Source organism: Primulina huaijiensis, chromosome 2, assembly GCF_012295235.1.
Source record: "Primulina huaijiensis isolate GDHJ02 chromosome 2, ASM1229523v2, whole genome shotgun sequence".
Lineage (NCBI taxonomy): Eukaryota > Viridiplantae > Streptophyta > Magnoliopsida > Lamiales > Gesneriaceae > Primulina > Primulina huaijiensis.
This window is the reverse complement of record NC_133307.1, coordinates 14,900,546-14,909,612: the sequence shown is the minus strand read 5'-3', so window position 1 is coordinate 14,909,612 and position 9,067 is coordinate 14,900,546. Positions and strand designations below refer to the sequence as shown.

The following is a 9,067-nucleotide window of genomic DNA, read 5'->3' as shown; positions in this document are numbered from 1 at the left end:
TTCTTAATCATCATTGGGACTATTTAATCAATTATAAAACAGGGTCTAATATTTTTTTAAAATGCGGAACGTAGTGAAATAAAACTTATATACATCTCAGTATAAAAGTACAAGTCCTGTATCACATACATTTATTCAACTAAGGTTTAACAGCTAATATCAAGTGTCCAACCCTATCTCTAATCCAAGTTCGGAGCCTCCACTCTAATCACGATCTCTCTTCATCTCCTCAACCCTGAACCTGTCCCACCTGTTGTCATGCACACATACAAACACGACAACAGCCGGATAATTCCGGTGAGAATATAATCCCAGTATAAATCAACGAAACATGCAATCATATAAACAAATATAAAGCATGTAACATATAACAGCAATATGTATCAAAATCTGAAACATAATCAATATCAGACTGTCGACAATGCTCGTAACTTTACAATTCAGACTAGACTCAATCCTAATCTAGGGATCCCGGTTTTCAGAAGTTGGCATTCCATATCGATCACCAGTAATAGAAGAAATTCCGATTCTATCCACATCGATATGCTATCAATCACCAGTAATAGAAGAAGCTCTGATTCTATCCACATCGATATAGTATCGATCACCAGTAATAGAAGAAACTCCGATTCTATCCACATCGATATGATATCGATCATCAGTAATAGAAGAAGTTACGATTCTATCCACATCGATACGGTACCGATCACCAGTAATAGAAGAAGCTACAATTCTATCCACATCGATAGCCAATCATCCGGTGACAGACCTTGGCACTTTCGTCAATACACTATCTTGTGACATCGTGCAATGTGCCCGTGGCGATCCCGCCACTATCAAGCACTTCTGTCACAAGATTACTCGTCTAATAACTGCTATCTATAAATCAAGAGAACAAGTACATCAATCAAATCCATGCAAATATCAATGCAATAAAGTAAAGTATGTGGTTTAGGGAAACTCAAGTCTAAACCGACTCAAGTCGATCTCCCAATATCACATTGACTTATACCTTCCGTTTGTAGTCTCGGTCTGAAGCAATATCAGTTCTGAACTCAAGACTGTCTCTGTAAATCTGAAACGATATATCGAGAATCATAATATCAATATTCCATTCTCAATTCAACACTGAATCTTAATATTCTGGATTTAATTCAAAATCCACGGCATAACGGTAAAATCTCAATGTCCCCGTCAATACAACATTACCAGATAACAGTTACAATCCATAACTAATATCCAATACAATCTATAATCCAGTCACAATTCAAAGCTGTCCGGTATAAATCAATATACCCTTAAAATTCATAACAATTCCATAATCAGTCCGTTTCTCAATCTGACTTCGATTCTACGATGTCTAACATGCCAAGAACATCATATATGAATCCTATCCAATTCTGACAATAGCATAATTTCAAAACATATCAAAACGTAGCAAAACTTACGTCTAGTTGAAGCTCTCGCCGGTAGCAACTCAGTACTGAAGTCAGATTAAAAATCGAACGGACGGATCTTGTATAATAACAAATCTAAGAGATGAAAAGGCGTAAGGAGTTTTACGAACTTCTTGTTTCCTCTTTTTGATAATTCTGAAGAATGAACTTATATATATATATATATATATATATATATATNCTGCTCGGGCGCCGCACCTTCTGCCCGAAACATATATTTGATGAACACTGGCGCTCGGGTGGTCAACAACTACCGCTCGGGCGCCAACAGTTCTGTCCAAAAAAATAGCATACTTCATATGCTTTGCCCAATCTGGTCTCGGACTGGCCCGTCTATAATCATATTAGTTAGTTCATAATCAATCATCTCAGATTAACAGAATCAAAATCTCGGGCATTACATTTCTCCCCCCCTAAGATCTGATTTCGTCCTCGAAATCACAGGTAATCAACTCAAATATCAAAACGAAATGTATAGTAGAGGTTAATCAGAAAACTCATCTCAATGAACAATTCTGAAAACTCAGTCTCATATCAGATTCTGTCTTTCAGGTAGTCTCTTTAATGCCCTGTCAACTTTACTGTATTTTCAACAGCAGAATAATCTTCATTCAGAATTACCTTTCTTTCACAGATTTCTGATTTCAATCTGGAATTATATAATTCAAGAAGTATAATTTCATAATACTACTCGAAATGACTCGTGACAGAATCAATCAAAAAATACTGGTTATACACTATCTGTATATACCAATCAACAGCTCATAACAAATCAACACCATCATCTGCTACCAAATCTGTTAATCCCTGTCAAGGTTAGTGTAAGGCCCGAGATTTTATCATTTTAATCCGAGATTATTTAATTTATGATTTTGGAATGTTGAGGATTGAAATTGAATTAAAAAAAATTGTGAGGACCAAATTGCAAATAGTGAAGTTTCAGGGGCTAAAGTGCAATTAAGTAGATTGAATGGGACACTTGGCTTTCTTATGCAACTTGATATGTCAAATATCATTTCCTTCTTCAGACTCCAACAAGAATCAAACGAATTCCATAGCTATTCTCTCAAATTTTCCTCAAAGCCTAGAAATTTATTGTGCAAGATCCGTTCAGAAGAATTTAAATCCGAACACAGTTCTGTGCTCCTCTCGTCACCTACTACACAAGGACGTAAGTTTCATTACTTTCTGATATGTTTTGAAATTTATGTATTGGGAGAATTATAATTTGATCATTAGTATGTGTTCTGGGAATATTAGACATCGTAGAATCGAAGTCAGATCGAAGAACAAGTTGATTTTGGAATTGTTATGATTTTCTAATTTTATAGATTGAAATTGAACAGATTTGGATTATGGATTGATTACAGATTGTAACGGATATGGGTTATGGTTTGTAATTGATATATGTTGCTATTGTATTGACGAGGATATCGAGATTGTGCCGTTATGCCGTTGATTTGCATTAAATTCAGAGTAATCAGATTCAATATTGAATTGGGAATGGAATGGTGATATTATTATTCTCGATATGTCATTTCAGATTTACAGAGACAGTCTTGAGTTCAGCACTTATATTGCTTCAGACCGAGACTACGAAAGAAAGGTATAAGTCAATGTCGAACCCGGGAGAATGACTCGAGTTAGATATAACTTGAGTTTCCCTAAACCACATACTTATTGTTATTATATGCATTGATTTGAATTGATATGCTTGTTCTATTGATTTATAGAAAGCGTGATTAGACGATTGGTCTTGTGACAGAGGTGCCAGACTGTGATAGAGTAGTCACTGGCCCATTGCACATTGTCACAGAGGAGTTATTGGCGGAGGTGCCAAAGTCTTTGACGGATAGGTCAAGACACTAGATGTTTGGTTTATATCGATGTTTGATTAGGAGTGGATTTACTTCTATTACTGAGATTCGATATAGTATGCCAACGTCTGGAAACCGGGATCCCTAGACTAGGAATGAGTCTAGTCTGAGCTGTAGAGTCACGAGTTATTTACAGTTTTATATCGATTTATGTTTTCAGATTTAATACATGTGATTGATATTTGTTTCATGCTTTTATATCGATTATATGATTGCATGTTTTGTTGATTTATACTGGGATGTATTTCTCACCGGAATTATCCGGCTGTTGTCGTGTTTGTATGTGTGCATGGCAACAGGTGGGACAGGATCGGGGTCAGGAAGAAGATGAGAGAGATCGTGATTAGAGTGGAGACTTCGGACTTTGATGTATATAGGGTTTGGAACACTTGACATTTAGTTGTTACACCTTAGTTTGAGTTTGATGTTTGTTGTACAAGACTTGTACTATTATACTGATATGTATAATTAGATTGATTCCATTACGTTCCGCACTATATTAAAAAAAAAAAATTGTAGACCCATATTAATTACATTGATCCAATTATCCCAATGACGATTAAGAAGATGATTAGCGTCCGGGTCCCCACAACAGATCCAATCCTCGGCCTCAAATACCAACAGTCATCGTCCGACGTTGGCATATTTAATCTATCTATTCTGAGCTGTCTTCATTTCTTTTTGAATCAGCTGCATTTTCTTTGTCATATTTCTGATCCTATCAGATCTAATCTCAGGTATCTCCGAGATATTCTCTCCATACAAAGGAAATTTACAGATATCACTGTAAAATATCTCGAATGATGCTATCTCAATACTCATCTGATAGCTATTGTTGTACGAAAACTCACAGAGAGGCAATGCATCTTGCCAATTAGTGCTAAAATCGAGCATTACAGCTCTCAGCATATCTTCCAATGTTTGAATCGTCCGCTCTGACTGTCCGTCAGTCTGTGGATGATATGCGGTACTCAGAGGTAACTTCGTACCGAGAGCTTGTTGCAAACTCTGCCAGAAGTGCGAAGTAAACCGAGGATCACGGTCTGAAACAATTGACTTCGGCACTCCGTGCAATCTAATAACTTCTCTGACATAAATATCGGCCATCTGGTCATATCTGTATATTATTTTATATGGAATAAAGCATGCAGATTTGGTCAATCGTTCAATCACGACCCAAATCGCATCACAACCTCTGGAGGATCTCGGTAACTGCGTCACAAAATCCATGGAAATGTGATCCCATTTCCATTCAGGAATGTACAAACTCTGCAACAATCCTCCTGGTTTCTTCCTCTCAGCTTTCACCTGTTGGCCGTTCAGACATTTGGCTACAAATTCAGTAACATCTGATTTCATTTGCTTTCACCAAAATTGTGTCTTCAGATCATTATACATTTTCCTGCCACCAGGATGAATGCTAAAACGACTGTTGTGCGCTTCTGCTAGTATACGTTGTCTCAACTCCAAAACATTCGGCACAACAATACGATGTTCACATACAAAATACTGTTTCAAACCTGATACTCCGATTGATGACCAGCTCGGACCATATCAACCGACTTCTGTATGTTCTGATCAACTTTTTGTGCCTCTTTGATTCTCAATATCAATTCTGGTTCAGCGCGAATCGTATATAATCTCAGAGGCTGACAATCTGTTCCAAAAACTAATCCGGACAAACAGCAGTCTTCTATCAAATTTGAAACACCAATCGTCGACAAGGATAAAGAACATACCTTTTGACTTAGTGCATCTGCTGCTGCATTGGATTTCCCCGGATAATATTTGATTTCACAATCAAAATCTTTCAATAAATCGAGCCATCTCCTCTGTCTCATATTCAACTCGGATTGTAAAAACAAATACTTCAAGCTCTTGTGATCAGAATATATCTCAAACTTCTCGCCGTACAAATAATGTCGCCGTATCTTCAATGCAAAGACAATGGCAGCCAATTCGAGATCATCAGTTGGGTAACGAGTTTCATGTGGTTTCAGCTGTCTCGAGGCATAGGCAATGACATGCCCTCGCTGCATCAGTATACACCCCAATCCTCGATGAGATGCATCACAATAAACCACAAAATCACCAGTAACTGATGGGATAGTCAATATCGGTGCACTGGTCAATCTTTTTTTCAGCTCTACAAAGCTGAACTCACATTCCTCAGACCAAACAAATGGAGCATTCTTCTGAGTCAACTGTGTAATCGGTTTGGCAATACTCGAGAAATCTTTGATTAAACGACGATAATATCCTGCCAAACCCATAAAACTGCGAATCTCGGGTACAGATGTCGGAATCGGCCAAGAAATCACTGCCTCAACCTTGCTGGGATCAACTGATATCCCGTCTCCGGATATAATATGTCCCAGAAATACTACCTGTCTCAACCAAAACTCACATTTCGACAGTTTAGCATATAACTTCTCAGCCCTCAAAATTTTCAACACAGTTCTCAGATGACCAGCATGCTCAATCATATTCTTTGAATAAATCAAAATATCATCAATGAATATGATAACGAAATCATCCAAATATCTCTGAAAGATACGGTTCATCAACCACATAAATACCGCCGGTGCATTCGTCAAACCAAACGACATGACAATAAATTCATAGTGTCCATACCTGGTTCTGAATGCTGTCTTAGAGATATCAGAGTCCCTGACTCTCAGTTGATGGTATCCAGACCTCAGATCGATCTTGGAATACACTGAAGAACCCTGCAACTGATCAAACAAATCGTCAATGCGAGGCAAGGGATATTTATTCTTTACCGTTGCCTTATTCAGTTGCCGGTAGTCGATACAAAGCCTCATCGAACCATCTTTCTTCCTTACGAACAGTACTGGAGCACCCCAAGGAGATACACTCGGTCTGATATACCCCTTGGCCAGTAAATCCTCCAACTGTTCTTTCAATTCTTTCAACTCAATCGGTGCCATTCGGTATGGAGCCCTCGAAATCGGAACTGTACCTGGCATCAACTCAATGCTGAAGTCTATCTCTCTCATCGGAGGCAATCCAGGAATCTCATCTGGAAAGACATCAGCAAACTCGCACACCACTGGCAAATCCGCCAATGATGGGCTCGATTTCAGTAAATCAACTGAATAAACTAGGAATCCAGCCGCTCTTTTCTGCAACAATCGAGTCATATTCATAGCAGATATCAAAGGAATTCTGGCACGAGAACCCTTACCATAAAATTTCCACTCCTCAGCCATCTCAGGTCTGAATCGAACAATCTTGTGGAAACAATCAACTGTAGCTCTGTACTTGGTTAATATATCGATACTGATAATACAATCAAAATTAGATAACCCAAGCACAATACAGTCCAACTCAATCTCATGCCCATCATACTGCAGTATACACGATCTAACAGACTTCACTGATATCAAACCTGTACCCAACGGAGAAGAGACAGACACTACCGCAGACAATGACACAATAGGCAAAGAATGCATCAAAGCAAATCGCTCAGATATAAATGTATGCGATGCACCAGTATCAATCAATTCATATGCAGGATAACCAGAAATAAAACAGTTACCTGCAACAACATCGTCAGGTGCATCCTGTGCCTGCTCCTCAGTCAAAGCGAACACTCGGGCCTGCTGTCTAGGAGGCTGGCTCGCTGTCTGGCTCCCTCCTGGCCTCGGCTGTGACTGGGTAGGCGGTGCTGGCTGGAAGGAATGAACAGCAGAAGATTGTCTTCCTGTCTGAACCACTGATCCAGATGACTCAGCGGCTTGGGATCCCTGGGCACCTTGCTGTGGACACACTCGGGCAAAGTGTCCATGCTGTTTACAAATGCGGCAGTTGCCGAACACTCCTCGGCACTGCTCTGTGGAATGCTTCCTTCCACAAATGCTACAGTAAGGTCCTGTATAACTCTGGCCTTGACCAGTCTGTCTCGAACCACTCGAACTGGAGGAGCTACTTCTAGATTTCTTGAATTGCTTTCTCTTAGCTTTCAAGAAATCTTTCTTCCCACTACCACTGCCGCTCTCAAATCGAGAAGATGGTGGAGACATATGTGATCTCGGTGCTGAAGGCACAAAGGAAACCTCTTTCTGTCTCATCAGACCGGCTTCGGCTCTCTTGGCTCTGTTCAAGGCATCAGTGAAATTGTTTGGCCTCCCGGTATTCACCAAGGTAAAGATTTCAGGATTTAGGCCATTTATGAACTGGTCCGCAACGGCCTCATCATGTTCAGCTACGTGGGGAGCAAATCGGAGCAGTGTAGAGAATTTGGCCACATATTCCTCAATATTTAGCTGGCCCTGTCTCAAGTTTGCGAACTCGGCTCCCTTGTCCTTCCGATATGACACTGGAAAGAACCTTTGATAAAATTCAGTTCTAAACACATTCCAGGTAATAACTATACCTCGGTGTTCCAATGCCCGTTTTGTTGTGATCCACCAGTTTTTAGCAACGTCGTGTAACTGGTGTCCTATCAATTTCACCCTCCGCTCATCAATATACTCTAAAGACTCGAACATCATTTCAATATCGTCCAACCAACTCTCACACTCCACAGAATTCTCCGTACTCTTAAAAGTCGGTGGATGGAATGACTGAAACCTTTTCAACAATGTCTCCATTGGAGTGGCTGTAACGTCCATTGGAGGATTTGAAGTACTACCCTGTTCAGGTACTCTTCTCGGAGGCATATCTGATAATCAAAAGGATTATTAATCCCAATACACAAATATGTTTCAGTCCTCCTCCGATCATCTTACAGCTGATCCAAAATCGGTGCTGATTCATTCTCAATAACACATGTTTTCAAATCAAGTCAAATAAACAGATAAACATGCATTATAAAGCAGCAAATCATGCTGGCAATCAAAAGCAGGAAAGAACACACATTCTACCTCGCTCACTAGCTCTTTTCTCAATCTAAAGGATCTATCGCTCTGATACCACCTGTTGTGTGGACCCGAACGCTAATCATGTTCTTAATCATCATTGGGACTATTTAATCAATTATAAAACATGGTCTAAATTTTTTTTTTCTAAAATGCGGAACGTAGTGAAATAAAACGTATATACATCTCAGTATAAAAGTACAAGTCCTGTATCACATACATTTATTCAACTAAGGTTTAACAGCTAATATCAAGTGTCCAACCCTATCTCTAAGCCAAGTCCGGAGCCTCCACTCTAATCACGATCTCTCTTCATCTCCTCAACCTTGAACCTGTCCCACCTGTTGTCATGCACACATACAAACACGACAACAGCCGGATAATTCCGGTGAGAATATAATCCTAGTATAAATCAAAGAAACATGCAATCATATAAACAAATATAAAGCATGTAACAGATAACAGCAATATGTATCAAAATCTGAAACATAATCAATATCAGACTGTCGACAATGCTCGTAACTTTACAATTCAGACTAGACTCAATCCTAGTCTAGGGATCCCGGTTTCCAGAAGTTGGCATTCCATATCGATCACCAGTAATAGAAGAAATTCCGATTCTATCCACATCGATATGGTATCGATCACCAGTAATAGAAGAAGCTCTGATTCTATCCACATCGATATAGTATCGATCACCAGTAATAGAAGAAACTCCGATTCTATCCACATCGATATGATATCCATCATCAGTAATAGAAGAAGTTACGAATCTATCCACATCGATACGGTACCGATCACCAGTAATAGAAGAAGCTACAATTCTATCCACATCGATAGCCAATCATCC

At 39.2% G+C, this 9,067-nt stretch overlaps 1 pseudogene; it reads right to left on the bottom strand.

The window, feature by feature from the left end:
* Positions 1 to 8,019, bottom strand: part of LOC140956769 (glutamine synthetase leaf isozyme, chloroplastic-like) — a 13,783-nt pseudogene extending 5,764 nt beyond the window's left edge.
* Between the last annotated feature and the right edge of the window lie 1,048 nt (positions 8,020 to 9,067).